General features: G+C 44.7%; 1 protein-coding gene across 36 annotated transcripts in view; it reads right to left on the bottom strand.

Moving 5' to 3' along the window:
• The window catches only part of EXD3 (exonuclease 3'-5' domain containing 3), a 295,827-nt gene that overhangs the window by 239,451 nt on the left and 36,700 nt on the right, over window positions 1–19,676 (bottom strand). Inside the window, exon 1 of one of the 36 annotated variants that reach the window (XM_054848345.1) lies at window positions 3,379–3,504. The exons of the other annotated variants lie outside the window; for them this stretch is intronic. The gene's annotated coding sequence lies outside the window, so the exon portion shown is untranslated. Of the gene's footprint in view, window positions 1–3,378; window positions 3,505–19,676 lie in introns of those variants that run through there. 36 annotated transcript variants of the gene reach the window in all.

Genomic DNA, 19,676 nt, shown 5'->3' on the forward strand with positions numbered 1-19,676 from the left:
CAAGTCTTACAATGCACTGGTGGCTTTGTTTGCCCACTCTCTCAGAAGACCTCTGTCCTGAACAGCTTAACCTCCTGGCACCTAATGGACTGACACCCCCACACCAGTCTGTCAGGGTAAGGGTTCTCACTGCTGCTTTCTGAACAAGTTTCATTTTCACTGTCATCACCAGATGACATCAAGGTGAATTAAGGCTGCTCATCAAAGTCAATTAAGTCTTTGTCAAGCTTTTGGAGCATGAAGCCAATAACTCCATCACAATCTCCTTGTAGGCTTCCTCATGCTTGTACACACAGCACGAGAAACAACATCCTCCTGGAGTGCAGGGATAATGTCAAATCCACAAAGTCAGAACAAAAATTGAGTCACATTATATACCACACACTGTGTGCTGAATTTTGATCTCTTCCCAAGCTGTATCAGTATTATCTACACCATGCCTGATAATAAATTGCTTTCCAAACTCCTTCGGGGAGAGCTCTTCCTCACCCTTTATCTCCTGAATAAGCTTAGAGGAGGTCTTCCTCAGAAAGCAGGCTTTGAGTGCAGTGATTATGCCATCAGTGGGATTTACAAGGTCACCTGTGGTGGCATTTATGGCTCTCACATCGGACATCAGTTTGTAATCAAGTTTGTGGGAGATGATATTGTCCAAACCAAGGAGAGTTTTGACGCCAGTGTTCTGTTCTCCTCGCAGCACTCCTGGAAGACCGGCACCAAGAAACCGCTCCTGAAACTCCTGGGTAGCGAGCCAGGTTTTTCCATATGTCTGGAAGATGGGTCTTCAATAACCTTTTCATTGCCCTTTGGTTCTTATTATGATAAAAAACAAGGGCTTTACCTTCCAGCCTCCTCCTGCATCATCACCCAACAAATGGGTCAGACCATCTCGGGGGGAACAGAGAACCCAAGTTCAAAGGCTCAGATTAATTTTCAGAAGTGTTTTGAGCAGTGCCACGCACAGTCACTGTGAAACTGTCTGCTCGGATCAGGAGATCTAAATAGTCACAGAAGTCTCTACCATTATCTTCAGAAGAAGTTGAGAAAAATGCTGTATTAGCCAGCTTTTGGACTGCTAGGCATCCATAAACAATATTATTAACCTGAAAGGCATGTGTTTTTCACAGTATGATTTATTAGTTATAGTTGCAATAATCATGGTCTAATTTTTCAGAAAGTACTACAGTTTATGCATAGTTTTAACCACCTTTTCAAAGACCTTTAAGTAATGATGAATCAATCCATAAAATAATGCAAATGTTAGAACCAACATACTATTCTCCTTTAGGCATGGGCAGGAATACCTGATTTATGTCTGCCAAATGATTTGGCATCTGAATAACTGGCAACAAATTCAAAGTGAAACAGCAAAGCTGTGGGCAACCGCTGGAAAGATCGGGATTCTTTCTCTTTTCATTTTAACATGAAATGCCGTGTCTGCTCTGGGATGTTATAACCTAATTCACTTGTTCACAGTGCAGCAAGTTAGCTACATCAAGATTGTGTGCATCTGCACTGCTTCGCCACAATGCCATCAAGTACCTCTCTTATTAAGCCTTGATCAAAGTAACCACTGGAGACACATCTCACCCTGCAGTGCTCTCCCGCATAGCTCTCCCCTCTCGGAGTTTGCAGATGCTTACCAGAAATTGCAAGTTCTGAAAAGCAAACTGAAAGGGAACCATGACTTCACCTTTGGTATCACGAATTCAGCCAGCATCACGGCCATACTGCTGGCAGGCATTGCGGAGGCGATGCTGTGGGATACCTGCTTACGGTGGTCAGCAAAAAGATGAGGATGCTGCACGCTCTTATCAAAGCCAGCAGAACTGATGCATGTCTCAGCTGCAGAGAGATCAGCTCTTCAAATTCCTTCTTAAATCCCAAAGAGGCTGCATGCTGTACGGGACCAGCATCGTGCATCACCCAGAGGATGCACGACAACAGAAGTGCTGGCTGCGGTGGCCGGCAGTCCCAGCAGAAGGGTGCTCTGCTGCATCTGCTTGCGTCTCCACTGTTGGCATTCCATCTCTATGGCCACACACTTTCTTGGAAGTTTTTAAAACTGTTTTAACAGTTGGTAAGAATGGTCCTAAATATCATCCCTTCCTCCATTTCTGTGCCTCAATGGCCCTCCTCACTGGGAAGCTAGGCAGTGATATTATTTAACTGTTTATCGTGGCTTTACTTTCCCCGCATGGTGTCTTAAGAAAGGTGCCCAGCACTCAGCGTGCGTTAGCTCAGAGAAAAAGTCCCCTCACCCCCTTTGTCAGTGGAAGACATCTCAGCCTCCCGGCAGATAGTAACTTCAGGACTGTGACAGGTCAGGTTTTACAGAAAATAAATGAGGGTAGATATACATAACCCCGCTGCTGCCACCATCGCAGCCACAGGTCTGCAGCAGCGATACTTGAATCCAAACTGAGACAACAACCCAGGCACCGAAACAGCTCGCTCCAGCTTTGAGTGCTGCTGTTACAGTGCTACGGGAAGCTAGAAATGCACGCAAGTATCTACTGTTCATGTTCGTTACCTGAGCAGCAGAGCGATGTCTCTTTTATCTAGTTTCCAAGCAGTAGGTGCAGCACAGAGCAAGGCAGAAAGCCATAAGCTCTCCCTGCAGGGTTTCAGCAAGGCGAGAGCACAGAAAACAGGCAAGGGTCTTGCTAAACAAGAAAGGTGCTAGCTGAAAAGACAAGCAACGCTGCTGCTTGTAGCTGTCCCATGCGTTCCTCGTCTTTTTTGAGGCACCTTTGGATTCAGTGATGAACCGACTGCAGAAATGCAGTCCAGTTTCTTAAGGCTGTGTGTACCCGTGGGCTGTTGCAGTCCCTCCTCAGGGACTTCTATCAGGCTAACGATGGAAATAAGGTGCAGGAAAGTTGTTATTTAAACTCATTATGAGAGAGGAAATTTCTCACAGCCTGATGGCGGTTAAGGAAAACATTTCGTTAAAACCCAAGAAACTCTACAACAGAACAGGGCATTGCTACAATGGGCAGAGGGACTGCCCAAGGTGTAGTGCTTCAAAACACATCCCTGTGAATCTTAAAAGAAAAAAAGACCTGGGAAGTAGGATTTTCCAACCCCAACAAGGATGACATGCTGCAAACTGAGGAAGCCACTAGCTTTGTTCACATAGAGGGCTAGATGGACACAATGCACTGTAGGAAGAACTGCAACGGTCCTCCCTCCAGGCAGGTAAGCCTGATGGCACAAACGCTCCTCGCTGTGCCTCTCTGCTTCTCCAAATCGCTGTGTCCCTCCACTTCTCCAAAGCCTTCTGGGACACAGAAAGGAAACCTGAGGCGACATGCTGAAAATGGAAAATTGCAACCTCCTAAAAATTATTAATCACTTCAAATGCTGAAACAATACCCTTTGTCAGAGCGGTGGGCGGCGAAGCTGGCACAGCTCCTACCGAAGAGAAACTTGATCTTCACTGGTACGAACGCATGAAGTGGCATCCTGTGCCGATGAGACACTCGACCTGGAATTCTTTCAGGGTACTTTGGCCACCTCCTTTAGCCTGAGAGTTTGCGGAAAACAGGAAGACAGAAACAGCCTGGGCCAACAGCGTCCTGACCCAGAGACACCACGCAGTGCAGCAGGAGGAGGAAAGCTCCTCATTGACGGTAATTGAAGGCTGCTTGCTATTTATTGGGAGGAAAAACATCTTTTAGAACACTGTGCATCCCTTTAGGAAGCTATAAGGGAAATTTAGGAAGTGAGGCACTAACACGGGACTCCACAAACTTCCGTGAGACCTGCAAGCAGCAGGCGTCAGATGTAAATGCTTCGCTGTCCTGCGAGTGCCCTGTGTCACACAGCATCGACCCCGCGCTGGTGGATAAAGGAGAATGAGGAGAAAGAGGCCTCGAGAGGCACAGTGTCTGTGTCCAGATAAGATCTTTGAAGCACCGGACTGCAGCTACATTTGTACATTTTAATTAATCTTAAGAAAGGCAGTACCAGCTCATTTTCTTGCAAATTGGGGCAAACTTGCAGCCCAGCCATTTTAAGAAAGAAACGCTAAGAAAATAAACACCAGTATCTGGGACAGAGACATTTCTGACCTATGCTTAAATCAGTGTTTGCACCTTTATCGCCGTTTCCCCCGCCGCCTGGGATGCTGAACGCATTGTCTTCCCCTGCCCGGAGGAGGAAGGACGCTGACGCATGGCACAGCCTACCCACTTTGTCACACTCAGCAAACAAAGAGGAAGCTTGCAAAGGCAAAATCAATAACTGGAAGACAGAGCGGCAGTTTGTCCCCAACGCTGGACAGTTAAACCTGATGCACGATCCCCCCGTGAATTTAAAACGCTTGATACATACCATCTCTGGCTGCGATTAAACGTCTAGTGACACACACTCTCTGATAGATTAGAAGTATTTGTTCTGTGGTCACAAAACACTACAAAGAATGAAAAGCCTCCGAGAAAAAAATAACAGGAGGTTTGAAACTTAAAAACAATACTAGACACTAAGAAATAAGTGGCTTCCAAGGGTTGGCTTAAGAGTGCAACACAGCAACAGAACAATTTTAGGTAGCCGCCATAAAAAAAAAAGTTGTATTTGCTACAATATTATCTCTTATTACACAGAATGTGTTGTGTGCAATTATTTATCAGTATTAGTTTACAACGGCAGATGCCAATTTAAAAACAAGCAAACCCTTGCAAGTGCAGCAGGATGTTAAATGTGTAATCTTTCATCGCTAAGATGGAACACTTTACAAAGCGCTGAATATTGATTTTATTTCTCTGTACTGCTTGGTTTGGAGAAGACATACAGACTAGAATTGATGCCAACACTGGCACTTCAATGTACTACTTGAATTCACTCTCTATTCATTATTTCTGTATTTCAAATTGGATTTTATGGTCAAATTCAGAAGCAAGGCGAAGCCAGTGTAATACTGTACTTGTGGCCACTGCAACATGCATTTTGAATTCCTCTTTTTCACACTCACCTATGTATAATTAATAATCTCTTTACACAGATTCTCATTCTGGTCCAGTTCACAATCTGTGGGAGGGAATTTAACCTAGCAACGCTTGTCACAGATTAAAAATAAGAAAAAAGGACCAAGGGAGAAGCTATAAAGATTAGAGGATTGAGGATATCAGAATACATATATAAAAAAATATGCCTTTCCAAGTATAATTTACATTGCCTCACCTTTTTCTGAATGCTCAGAACTAGTTTGCAGGCAGCTAAATGATAATTCTGCTTCTCAGATAACAGAAACCCAATTTAATATGCTCAAAGTAACCAGCTCTGAGACTTGGAACAGAGCTCTGGAGACCTCCTCAGGAAAAAGGAAAAGCACAGTCCTAGCGCGGAGGACGTGCCTGCTGTACTAAAAGGCAGATGCCTTCAGAGCACTGTATGTTTAGTCATCTCTTTATCAAACCCTTAACTAATTAAACAATCCTCTTGTCAAAGAGGACAGTCATTGTTTGTGTGACCGATGCCCTGTAAACATAATGGGATAATCTGCCTTTCTCCTTTTTTTCTCCCTCAATTCTTCTAAACAGCTGGGGGATGCGCTGCCCGCTCTCCAGGAAGCCTCCGCTCATCTGTCATTCTTCTCCACTCGCAGCGCTCCGCTGCTGCACGCAGCATCAGAAGCCAAGCCTAAGACAATAACGCCTCAGATACACCAACAATCAATCTGATACCGTGCCATTAAAGAGTCCCCAGGCCTCTGAAGGGCTGAGCGGACAATTAGGAGGGGAAAAAAAAGCCATTCCTGGATAGAACTGACAATTAAAACTATATTGATCTACAAACGGCAAAAGATGCTAACAGGAAAGCATTTCCAGTACCCTCTTTTGACTCCAGTACCAGGGAGGAAAGAGCTTGCAGATGACAAAGCTTTGATAAGATGGCATGGGGCTTGCTCTTGCATCTGCAGTTACAGCAGCAAAAGCTCTTAATCAACCATTAAAGACCCAGAAAGTCACACTTTCGAAGAGGATCTCCAGCCCCAGGAACTCAAGGGAACAGCTCATCCCAGAGTAAGTCAGTGTGTAGACATGCCACGATTAACAGAAATTAGAGAGGGCAACTGTTTTCTCATGTGAAATGAGGACAGTGTTTCTGCAGGTTGCAAAATCCAACGTTTGCCGGTACGTCCTCCCACTGTATTCCTGACAGTGTCTCCCCCTCCGCAGACTTTGGCAAAAGCACTCCGGTCACCCCCGTCACCCCATGGACATCATCATGACGAAAGCCATTAGCCTTCGTGAATGTTTCTGTTTTCCTACTTATACCACCAGCAGCAATCCAGACTTATTTTCTATAGGAAATTCAGACTACCCAGTATTTGAAATTTTGAATTCAAATCCAGTGGCCTGAAACCAAAATGAGTCACTTTTAAAACACGCAGATTTTGCAGCACTGCTGTTGCCAGGAGAGAAGCGGAGAGCAGGCTGTGCGGGCAGCCCCAGCTCCCGCCCCAGGTGTCTCTGCCCCAGCCCTGGGGGAGCTGCTCTGCTGCTCTGCTCTGCTGCTCTGCTCCAGGTACTCCGGTGGCAATGGCCACACGTGGCCTCGCTGACCGTAACTGGTGATAACCATGATTTCATCGGATATCAGGAGATACATACATATCTGCTGGTTTGACTGAGGAGGAAATGTGGTATTTCTGTATGAAAGGGGAGGAGGAGGAGGAGGATGAGGAGGAGGAGGAGGAGGAGGAGGAGGAAGGGGCCAGTGGGAAGGGAAGGCTGAATACTACCCAAGTGTGAAAACCCTTCAGTGCCCATCAAAAGAAAGCTCGAGGCCCTCTGCAGACTAATCCATCATTGGTTGTACTGTCAGAAATACCAGATTACCAAAATCTTCGCTCACCACCCAGGCAGTACCTGACGGTTTCACGCAGAGAACGGCGGAGGGCGAAGGGCTTAGCATAGGCAGGACAGCTCTTCTCCTGAGCAACCCCCCTCCACCACAGCCCAGCTTGGAGGAGAAATCCCCTCCCCTGCTCCTCCACAAAACACTCCAACACCCACTTCAGGCGGCGATTCAATGACTACCAAGAGCCCTGCTCCTGACTAAGATGGAGAGTGAAACAACCTCCCTCCATCACAGGTCCTGACCCTGACTGAGCAGGAGTGCGAGGAACCCGGGGAGGAATTCGGATGTCCGTCTGCCCAAATTGGCTCAACCCTACCTTCAACCAGTTGTCAGTTGGACAACTGGAGACACCGCAGCCATGTGTCCTGTGCTCCAGACAGAACGAAACCCGGGAGACAGCGTGGACAATGCAAACTCTGTCTCTTTCTGCACCTCATCTATACCACAGCAGGGAAAAAAAAGCCAGGCGGCTCTATTTTTAACCTCCCACCAAGGGCGACTTTACAGACCCATGCTCAAATCTGAACAAGTTCTTCATCTCAATCCAAGTTAAACTCAGCAAGTGGAAAGAAGACATCCCAAATGGACTGTATCAAAGCCAAAATGATGTTATTCTAGCAATATTGCAAAAATTTCCATATCTGTAACAAAAAACCCAGCAATATTGGCCTTAAGTCTCTTTTTCTTGCTCTCTCCTTTTTCTGTTTTTTTCCTTCCCCGGTGTTCCCTCCCCGCCTCATCACCGCAGCCAAGTTTTAAACAATATACATGAAAATAGCAGCTTTCAATCTGTTCCTGGAGTAGCCAAGTTAATGAGGCCACATGGCATCCCAGGGCACTCCGGAGGGAAGGGTTCAAAATGCTTGTTAGTGCAGCCTGTGCTGCTCTAAAAAATGTAAAACATTTCAAACTGGCCAACATTTCAGTTTCTTTCTCCCCTGCTCTCCAAGTAAAAGAGCATTCATATTTCCAAACACATATTGTGGAAAGAATGAAGCACTTCTGGAAAAAGTGAAAGACCGGTTTGCTTTTCTAAATTTAAAGACTTATAAATCAATGCAAATCTTTTAAAAAAAAAAAAAAAAAAAAAAGGAGAACGCTTCTGCAAGTTATACCACAGCAAGCAAACAGTTGTTGTAGAAACAAGTACCTGTTTTTCCTGACCCACGTTTTCAGGTTGGCAGGAAATCAAAGTTCATGTCAAATTACAGCGGATTTTGAACAGACTTGCATGCACCCTCCAATCTCGGCTATTAAATCTGTTTGGGCCCAGCAAGTTCATTTTCTGTATGAGAGAAGGTACCACTTTTTAAAATTACACACGCTCAGTATTAAATAAATGCAAGCAGGTCGTCTTTTCGTTGTAATATTAAAAGGGGGAATTGATTTTCCGTAGAATTTGGTTCAACTAGAGACATTTTCCTCTCCTTGAACTGCTATATATACATTATCTACTATATTTATAATAAAAGCCATGTGGTTAAGCAGACACAACCACAAAAAGCAAACGAGTCTAGTTTTGTCCTAAAGGTCTTAATCTGAAAAGGCTCCCCGGGGTAACAGCAGCCTGCGTGGGTCTTCTGTTTATATAAACAAACAGCAACCAACAAACAGGCAGTTTCTCGGCTAAGGACAAGTACTCCCAGACCAGACCCACAGACAAGCAGGCCATAGTTACAGCAGCATCAGAGCAGAACGCTTTCATCTGCTTCACTCCTCACCCCATCACAAAGCCATCAGCTTCCTCGCCGACTTGGGTTTTGTTCTCTTTGGGGTTGCGTTTTACCTGTGGGAGAATGCAGCCCATTCCTGGATTTGGAATTTCGGCAGGGGAAGTTCCCGGTAATGGAGAAGGCTGACGTGGCTGCAGGGACAGGAGGGCGGATCTGCAGAGCCACCGGCCAGCACAGCCCTGCCAGACCCGCGTGGGACCCCCGGGCCATGCCCGCCCGCAGAAGGGCATCCCGGGACCCAACTGCTTTGTGAGCACCAGCAGTGCTGCACCCAGCGCCCGGAGCTCCCCAACCCCAAGCACGGAGGAGCAGAGCAGGGCCAGCGCTCTGCCAGGGGCTCACCTCGCCTCGGGTGCAGCATCAGCCCGGCCGGACTCTTCTGGCTCCCGGGACAGCAGCGCCGAGACGTGCTGGTGCACAGCCACAGTGGAAGCAGTGTCCGACAAAACAGGGACCGTGGCCCTGGCTCCCCGTGGTGGGATGGCGGCTGTTCCACTTACAGACCTGAGCCGGCACGGCACTGCACAGGTCAATAATGACATCAAAGCAAGGCGGTCTCTCAATCTATGACACTAGTAATAGTGATTTGACTAGTGATTTTTATTAGGGCCTGATGCAATAGGACAAGGGGTAATGATTTAAGCTCAAAGAAGGTAGATTCAGACCAGGTACATAAGGAAGAAATTTTTTACAATGAGGGTGGTGAAACAAGTTGTTCAGAGAGGTGGTAGATGCCCCATCCCTGGAAACATTCAAGGCCAGGCTGGACGGGGCTCTGAGCAATCCCATCTAGGTGAAGATGTCCCTGCCCATTGCAGGGGGTTGGACTAGATGGTCCTCAGAGGCCCCTTCCCACCCTAACCAGTCTAGGGTTCTATGACTGTATCACCTAGCTTTCTCCCTGTTATTTGTTCCCTACTCTGCCTTACTCTTATTACCGTACTCACAGTAAATGAGATCGTGCTGATGGAGCCCAGATTGCACCCCACTCCTCTCCACTGGGATTTGCACCTCTGCAGCAGCAATGTCCACTGATCCGAGAAGAAACGGACACTGAGAGCCACAACGGTGCGACAGGACGGAGAAGAGCTTATGTTCCTGAGGACTCAGCTAGAGAGCACAGCACCACAGCCAGCCTTGGAAATAAACCCAATTCTTCTATTACAGCGGGAAATTTTTTTCCCCCAAGACCACTAAAGCTACTATGCGGAAGGAAGTGCACCTCCCCATCTTGACCTCTGCAAGTTTTATTAGCTGCTCAAGTCATGAGCCATCACACTCTGCTTTTGCAACTATCTGGTTTAACATAAGCTTGCAAAAACTGTGTGTGAAGGAAACACATTTTAAGTTTCCTTTATTTTCATGCCCGTTTTCAGATCTCTGTAGTTTCACAATGTCCATATTTCACTAAAATTAAAATCGCTGCATTGCAAAACACAGCCAAGACAAAAAGTTTCAATTAAGCCTTTTTTTTTTTAAAAAAAACCCCATGGTTTTCACAATCATGGGAGAAATTCTTTTAAAAAGCATCTTCTTCAGGCCAAGTTAAAAGAGCTCGAATACACTGTATATGCAAACCCCCGCGAATACACCGGTGAGCAGACTTCCTACCTATTCACATCCATGTGAATCAGAAATTACTTTCAAATGCATACGTTGACAGATGTATTTTTCCCGTGCTAGCTGTACTAACCAGACCAAGCCTAAAAACCTCACAGTACCCTGCTGAATTCCAATCACAGACCCACATAAAGCACACGGAGCCAGACATCCATTAGTGGGAATCTGAACAGCACTGCGTTTGGGGAACTGCTGTTTTCGCTTATGTTTTTTGATTTATACCTCATAACTGCAAAACTAATGAGATTCTAATGAAAAGTGGGACATTATTCATTTGTTTTTCCCCCAGGAGGTTCGGTTTATTTTCAACAAGCATGCTACTGATTAAAACAAGAGGTGATGGTTTTAAGAAGCTGGAACATAAACCTGTTCCCAAATGTGTGTAGTCTAAAACGATACACTGGTTTCTGTCGTTTACAGTTTCGCTGCCTTTATCTAAGTTGGTTTGTTCAAATATATAATTTATTTTTTTTTACTGGTCACTACTACATAAACAATAATCTGTATATCGATTAACTACACTGAAATCTTTACTAAAAAAAAGGCAACCTCTGGTTATTTTGCTTCTTCCCTGCCCCGAACAAATGACTCAAAAACCCTGCATGGATGTAAAACATAAAACTCTTTGCAACTGTTTTTTGAAGACTGACTGGCACTTACAATTGAGAAACTAAAGTCAGGTGCACAAATAATTAAAAATATCTATCTATATAGTCATCCTTACTGAAAAAGCTAGAAGTCCAACCTCGTATATCAGACACTTTTAAAAGTGTCCCCACTAAATAACAGCATTAGATTCAGTGACCACTTTGAAAATAATTTTATTAATAATACACGGGTCCGTAGCATGATGGTTAAGCTTCACATCTATAAACTTTGCAGAATAATCATTACTCAGCAAAATACTTAGCATTTTCTAATCCCAAGTGTATCTCACATAATTTATATGCAACCAAGAGTGCTGTTCCTTGCTGCCTTTCATATTCAGTACAGCGCAGATAGCGCAGTGCTCCTGAAATGTACTGTGCTACATCTAGACAGACTCTGATCTGAAACGCAATCCCTCAATACAACAGGGTCACTGAGAAATGAAACACTAGACCAGAGCTTTTAAATAGGCATTTAAACTAGGAAATTAGTTCTATAAAAATAAAGCATTTGAACTGTCCATTTGTTATGGATAACGCAGTAGGACCGGCAATTGCTAAAGTCATGGACTCCAAATTGGCAGCATTTGCTTTCCAACATTACATCAAAATCCTGACTCCACCGTGCAGGAATTTAACTCCTCCAGATACCAAACAGAAATGCACCGACTACAAATTACGGAGCGACAATTTTAATACTTTATTCATTAAAGTGCATCCAGTTACTGCCGCACGGCTAGACTGCACAATCCAAATGTAAAAGGTTTTGATTGCAGAGGGCAGCTTCTCAGGAGGGCAGGTTTGCCCAGTCCCTTCCCTCCAACTCCTTCCCTCTTGTCCTATATGCTAAAAGTTGGGTGCTAAAAACATCCCTGTGTCCTTCAAGCATTTCACCCCAGTAAACAGGATCCCCTGCAGGTTTTAGGGGAACAATCTAATCCGGTAAATCTAAAATACCGTTTTCTTTTTGGAGGTGATAAACAATTCAACAAGCTGAAGATGAATGTCCCCCAAAGAAAGCAAAAGAAAGATAAGTTGTTCCACCCAACTGAACAAACATTTCCTCGCAGTCACACCCTCTTCACATAAAAGCAGGAATCTTTCTAAACTCATACGAAACATTTCTAGTGGAAGGTCACAAACAATAACAATGGATAATTAAAACAATAATCAGGCTTAGTAAGACAAAAATTAAAAGTAAATTGCTCATCAGGTTTTTTTTCCAACTGCCCAAGCGTCAGTAAGAACATGTTTTTGGACAGAAGAGAATTTGAACTTAAAAGATTACAACAAGCTGCTATTAATCAAAAAAAACCAAAACCAAAACAACAAAAAACCTCCCCCCTTTTGGTACTGTGGGATTCACTATACAGCAACGGGATCTGATGGGACAAAGGCAGATTGAGTATAACAGACTTGCTGAAGAGGTAACATGCTAAAGTATTTGGGAATTATAAATGTTCTTGTGCTGCTAAGTAATTATCCATCCCCAAATCCAAAAAATAAAAAAAAAATAAACAAATGAGGAAATCACAGTTTTTGCAACAGTTTTAAGAGGCTTAAATGAATCACCCTATCAGATTTTCTTTTTTAAAAGTACATTATCCCTGAAAAAACCTTCACATTCTTAGCTGTTGCATTTACAAAGTTTTTTGCATCGTGTAAAGCAGCTACAGCACGGTGTGAATCCACCACACCTGCAGTAAACTGGCACAAGGAGATGATGGAAATTTAGAACCAACCAAACTAAGCCCATTGCCAACGATTCTGAAAACGTACAATTCTCTTCAAAGCATACATGTGTGGGGTTTGGGGTTTTTTGGTCTTATAAAAATATTTAATTTAAAACAATGGAGAAACATGACATAAAATATATAATAAATACCAAAGCTATCCACGACACAGTAATTACAGGGCTATGTTAACTGTAATTCTAGAGGCAATATCGGAAGCGAGACAGAAGCATTCAAAACAATGTGCAACCCATGGGTGAGACAACCAGCACGGACGCTCAGCATCTTCCTAGCTGAGAAAGCAGCACTGGATTCTCCTGCGAGAGCTCAGAGGAACTTGGGACTAAAACATCCTGATTTAAAGCCTCCCATTTGGTGACACTGATCTTTAGACAGAGCGCGCTGCTCCAGACCTCTTTCCCCTCCCAGCGCCTACGCAGAGGAGGACCCTCCAGGCTGAGCACAGCCACGGCTTAGGGCTCATCCCCCCGGCAGTGCACCACCAACACTGCCCTGCCCAGCACGCTGAGCTTTCACTGCTCCTAGCTTGAAGATCCAGGAATGGGAGTGGCTTTGGGAACACCATTAGGACAAAAAAAAAAAAAAAGAAGTAGGATAATTTATCTGGAAAATACAGCCAGCATGTTCATTTCAAGTTTTCTTTAAGGAATGAAATCAGATGAAGAACAACTACAATTCTGCAAAACACCTCCTTCCCCAGCATCACCACCTTCAAAATAGAGAGTGATGCACTAAACCACCCAACAGTACTGAGACAAGAAGCCACGAGATGAGAGCGCAAATTTACCCCGTAGTGTTATCTCTGTTTTTCAGATGGGAAACTGAAAAACAGAGGGAGACAAGACATTTCCACTACCATGAGGCACACACCTCGAGATCTCAGGAACTTGGGGGTTATTTTATTAAAGCATTGAGTTTGACCACACAAGTAGTACTTACAGCTATGCTGCTCTAGGTTTGTCATCCAGTATCTTTCATTAAACTATCCCAACCAGGATGGTGGGAAAAATTATGAAAGATTTTAGGCAGAGAAGCACGTCATAGGTAATACAGCAGCAGGAGGGACTTTGTGCCATTTAAACCTGCTCCTCTATCCACTGATTGTGTTCCACTGGTTATAAACTACTCAACCTGGCTCTTTCCTCCCAAAAGAGGATTCCCTCATCACGGCTCTCCTTCACCAATCCTGCTCCCCCTTACTCTATTCCACAAGTCCCATCGCCTTTTCCTTTCCAACATAATTTAATTGAAACTCTGAACAATTGCTCTGAGCATGCTTAGCTTCAAGGCAGCTGTGTCTGTATGAGAGCTCTATGAATGAAATAAGAATAAAAGTTAGGTTTTTGCAGGAATGCAATATTTCCTTTTCTCCTGCAACAGCACTGCTCGGTTCCCTCTACACCCTCCGGTTATGGTAACAAGTGAGGCAGAGCTTTGACAGACAAGAGCTACACACTCCGGAGCACATCCATCTTCAACACTGTGAAAGGCAACAGTTCTTTGGGAAAAAAAAGTTGGTATGTGGTCATGTAATTAAAGACTGTCATAATTCACACCCACATTGTGGTAGGTTGGTGTTGTGCAGGCATCCTTAACTCTGGCATTTCCTCATTTTAGGCTACTTGCATTTGAAATTAGAATAATGTTTTTATCATACCATGCCATAAATTAATTGTGCAGAAAAAGTAATGTCTTCAAAAAATAATTCTTCAGAATGAAAACCCAGCTAGATCCCTTGCTAGAATTAAGCCGCAATCCCTGGCTCCTCATTCACACACCAGCCCCGAGACAGAAACGCATCTGCGAACAAGCTTGAGCACATAAGCACTCTCACTGCGCTTAAAATTAAGCGCATGATAAAGCGCTACACACTTTAACAAATCAAAGCTGCAGAGAAAATGCACAGGGCTGAGATCAAAGAGAAGAAACTGTAAAGTAAATGGATTCAGAAAGGACTTAGGCTGACAAGCCAGGCATTCACACCATTAGAGGTCCGAACGCAGCCTTTTTCTTTCTCATTCTTACACCAGACAAATGAAGAATAATATTGACGCCATCAGCAATAACTGGGAGATAACGGCATTGTTTTCCCTGCCGATGATGCATGCCTCCGTGCGTGGGTGTACGATGGGTTAGTCGCTATGGAGCTGGATCAAAAGCGGTTGTTAAGGGAACAAGCAGGAAAGGTAAAACAATGGCTGAGATAAGAAGCATCTCAACAAATATGCAACCAGACTTCTGGGTTTAGAGCAGGGAGGAGGCAAGAGTTTGGCCCCCACCCCAGTGACGCCGTGGCTTTGCCAAGGCCGAGCGGCAGGAGATCAAAGGAAGTGCTGGAACCCTGGAGGACCCCGGCCCGAGGGGGAGGAGGAGGGCTGGCGGGGCGGCCGGAGACCGCCCAGGGCGCGAGCGCTGGCAGGCCGGGACGGGGCCGCCGCCCAGGGAGCGGGCGGTGAGCAAGGACAGCAGCTCTCTCTCCAGGCAGGACCCAGCGCCAGTGGAGCCGAGCAGCTTTCCCAAGCTAGAAAGTGAAAAAGAGGAGGAAAATCAGACCTCCACGTAAAGACCTGTGACTGCCTTCGCTCTGTGCGCTTGGTGGAAACGAGCTCCAGGCGCTGCCCACCGCCCCATGAGAGGCGAAACTGCAAGATCTGGAAGGAGCTCATTAAAGCCTTCTTACAAAGCAAGATTTCTTGAAAGCAGCCAACTTCTCCGTCACAAGATCCTGTCTAGCGACCTTCACCCAAAAGCTCCTTCTTTCTAGGAATTAACGACAAATTGTTTGCCTGCCCTCGAACAACGGCTCGATTCTCACACGGCTCCGTATGGAGGGTGCACTCAGCAGCGTATGGTCTGCTCCTGCAATTCATAAGCTACAAATTGAAGAAACACACCAGGAGCTAAAATGAGTTTCCGAGAACAAAAACAGCTGGTAAAGAAACAAAAGCCAAATATTCTCCTGGCTGCTGGCTGCATTTTTTTTTAATTTAGCTTAAAACAAAATGAAAAAAATCTGCTTGGAACCCAAACAGTCTCTAGCTGAAAATGCGGTGTCTAGCCTGAAAAACAGAGGCTTGTGGACACAATGCCAAGCAGCACAGGATTCCCATGGACCTGGTGTTTCTCAAGCCCTTAATGTGGTTCAACTTAGGCAAGAGGTTTTAGGATTCCCAGTTTAAAATCTACCACGCACATCTGCAATTCATTCTAGTTTCTTATTTTATTTCGTACTTCTCCAACCAACTCCAAATCATTTTACGAGTTCTTGCAATCCGGTACTAATCAGTTACTCATGCTGCAGGAGTCCCTGCTTCCTAAGAAGGGCTCCCTTTGCACAAGAAGCCAAGCTGTGCATTTCGTCAGCCGTATTTCGCCAGAAACAACAGTAACTACCTGATAAAATAAGAATGCTTGGCAGTGTTTAACGCACAATTACAAGACACAGAAAACTTCTACCCTAATATACAGCAATTTGCTACACCTCCCCTCTTCTATCAGACTCACCACATTAAATGGAAGGTGACTCCTCTAACAGGACTAATGGCATTGCCCACTTCTGAGAAGGGGATTTGACCAAGCGGCTTCAGGGAAAACTTAGGAGAAATTTTCATCCAGGTGTTAGGAAGGAATTCCCTGGGTTAAAACCTTTAAGAGAAGCGAGCCAAAAATCAGACTGTCAGTATTTGCCCTCTGCACATCAGATCTGGTAGATGAAGTGCTGAGAAGACGTGGCAGGCAAGGGCAGCTACTCTCGGAAGCGACTGTAAGAAGTGCTAATGCACAATACAGATCATCTCTTTACTTCATTGCTCTTCTTGTTTAAAACACAGGTTGTCCGAACACGAGAGCCCACCTGCCCTTGCGCTGTGCACAGCACCAACGCCGAGGTGCTCTGTAAGAAGCACCATGACCACATTGTCCTGCAGTAGGGAAACCCCACTTGAGGGACAGCTACTCAGAAGCGGGAGGCCGAAGCAGACACATCCTCCTCCTCACTCCAACACAGATCAAAACCACAGGTGTAGGGTAATTCCTGCTCTTGGCTTCCACCACAAGGTTCACTGCATGTAATATAGAAATCCAGTCAGCGGAGAACAATAAAGTTTTCAGGGGTGCAGTTAGGCTGTCATCACTCAGCCTCTAACAAGCCTCGAGCTCCCTGCTGTTTCCTTACACTTCGTTGGTGAGCTACAGACCTGAACGGAGTAAGGAAATTAGAATGGGTTTGCTCATAAATGTTCTCCTGCTGCTGGTGGATGCAAATGAAACTTTGCTGGCATCACTACATACCCTGGCACTAACAGTTAGCGGATCCAAGGGTGAACAGGGAATGGATAGGGCTGGTTTTTTGCAGTTTTTGTCTTTTTGCTTGAAAATCTCAGCTGCTTCTCCTTCCAGAGTGCGCTCAAGGTGAAGCTTGTACAAAGATGAAGAGCAACAGACTCAAGTTTCAACCAGGGAAATTCTGATTAGATATCAGGGGAAATAAAACTCACAGGAGTAGCCAAACATTGGAACAGGTCCCTGGAGAGATCGTGGTATCTCCATCCTCACAGATCCAGGGGGAACAAGGCCCTGAGGAACCTGGCATAGAGCTGAAGTTGGTCCAGTCTTGAAAAGACAAGGCAAGGGTGATCTCCAGGGGTCCCTTCCTGCCTAAATCATGTCATTATTTTATTCATTTATGACTTCCCATATTAACCACGTGGCAGGATGCAGTATTACCTACACACAGACAACACTTGGCAGCTCATCACCATTTTGTCCAACCCCGATAACAAAATGGCCAACAGACTTGCAGGCATGTTAGCGGAGCCACAGTTAAGGGAAGGTGGCGAAACTCAAGCCAGGCAAGACAAAGAGGAAAATTGCAGGTTTAAAGATAGAGAGGAGATTTGGTGAAGGCTGCACTGACATCCCTCACAACAGACTGAATCTCCTCCGGTCAACTCAAAAGTAATTATAAACCTCCCAGCAGTGGGTTACTCACTCACCCTGGCTCAGTGTGATCCTGTACCAACAGGTCTGTCAAGCGGACTCAGAGAAATCCCTCTTTTCATAGTACTAGGCAAGTAGTTATCAGGCCACATCTCCTCTTTGTGTGGCCTCTTCTCAGTTGTGGTTGTTCAGTTGGGTGTTAAAGCCGTTCTGGGTACACCGGCTACCTAAAATGCAACTCAATCTTTTTCTGACTGATAGAAAATAAACATTCAGCGCATTACAAAAAATAAAGGAGGCAACAAAAATACACCTCACTGCGATACCAGCATGCAGCTATCTTTTCTTGGGTTCAGAAGATGCAATTTCTTCTTTTACAGATCCTCCCTGCTATTCATAAAATACAGATTATAGATGCAGGATGTCCAAAGATAACACAGACTGCGCTATCTCATGGATTCAGTAGGACACAGCACTGCAAGACGTTAACATAAGCACGTGGAGACTGACAGTGGCAGCAGACTAAACTCCAAAATTGGAGTTCAGCTTACCCTCAGACTCGCCTTCCTGATGCACTGCCTGCTCCTCTTCCCCTCAGCTACAGCTAACACAAACCCGACTCTCGTTATAAAGCATCCTGGCAGGGCATTCACAAAGGCCATTAATATTGTGCCTGCTGCACACACACACGGAGCCTTTGCCTGAAATAACCCCAAAATCTCTGACTTCTCTGGTGTGATGCAACAGATACACTTGACAGGACTGGAGACTGGGCAAAGAAGATGAATTTGGTAAGAAGTGGGCTATAAAGATCATTTGCAGCTTTGATTTATTTCCTTGGTGAGCCTCAGGAGCTACACATCATTATTATTTAGTGTTAGAAGGTTATTTTGCAGTTAGGACTTCAGTTACCCATTAAGCACTCCTGTTCATAAGCCCTGTAGGTTTTAGGCTCACCCTGGGGTGTTTATCATGTCCCTCAAAGGTGAAGCACCAGGAACTGTATTCTTCACTATGAAGCCTCCTCCAGGAGTGCTCTTCCAGGAAATCATCTCCCTGGGTCTCCAGATGCTCATTCCTGCACCCAAGTCAAATGGTCAACTCTGAAATCTCTACTAAGGAGTCTTCACCCAGTTATCCAACTGTCACGTTGCCCTGAGACGTGAAGGCACTGAGGTTACACTGGCATATTCCAAAGGCTCAGACAAAAGGACAAACAAAGCCATCACCAGCGTGGCATTAAAGGACTCCATAAAAACTCCAGGGTATAAAATAATGACCACAGCCATCACTGCAGCATTGAATTTAAATATTTCAGTGATGGAATTTTTCCCAAGAAGAAGAAAGGAGAAATTGCTTCTGAGACGGGATGTATGTTAGTAAAACAAGTGTAAGTCATCAGGAAAAAAGAACATTATTCTTTTATATTCACATCATCTTCAAACACAAAATGGGTTACAATTAATTTAGCCTTTTTGCAAATAGACATTTCCCAGTGTCAAACTATAAGCAAACCGTCACAAAAGGCAGTGTTTGCCATCTAATGCACCACAGTTTTTAATCACGTCTTTAAAGTTATTAACAGATTGTAATCTGCTGTAACTGGGTTTGAACACATTTTTCTGAGTCAAATTGATTTTGATTTTTTTTAAATCTTTATAATGACTTTTCTGATGGCTTTTCATACAAATAATCTAAAGTCACTGTCCTGAAGTGACATCTCTGCATACAAGAACATCCACCTTGCCAAATGCGTTAATAATGGTTAAATGACCCACTGCCCACTATAAAGAAAAGTATGAGCAAGAAGTGGGGCGACCCACGACTGCGTGGTGCTGTCACACAAGTGGGAGTACCCGTACTGCATTACTCTGATAGACAAAAGGGTTACAGCCCCCTTGAAGAGCCAGTGAGATCATGCCTGAGATCATGAGAAAGATGCGATCACTGCTGGGAATCATCATTGACTTGACTGTCTTAAAAAGTTTCAACATAAACAGCTCAAACTTTCAGGGAAGAAGCAGTTTTAATCACAATTAAATATTCACATTTTCCAGCACATTCTCATCACCATATCAGAAACTTTAGATAATCCAGTCAGCCACAACTCTGTCCAT

Source organism: Grus americana, chromosome 20 (genome assembly GCF_028858705.1).
Source record: "Grus americana isolate bGruAme1 chromosome 20, bGruAme1.mat, whole genome shotgun sequence".
Taxonomy (NCBI): domain Eukaryota; kingdom Metazoa; phylum Chordata; class Aves; order Gruiformes; family Gruidae; genus Grus; species Grus americana.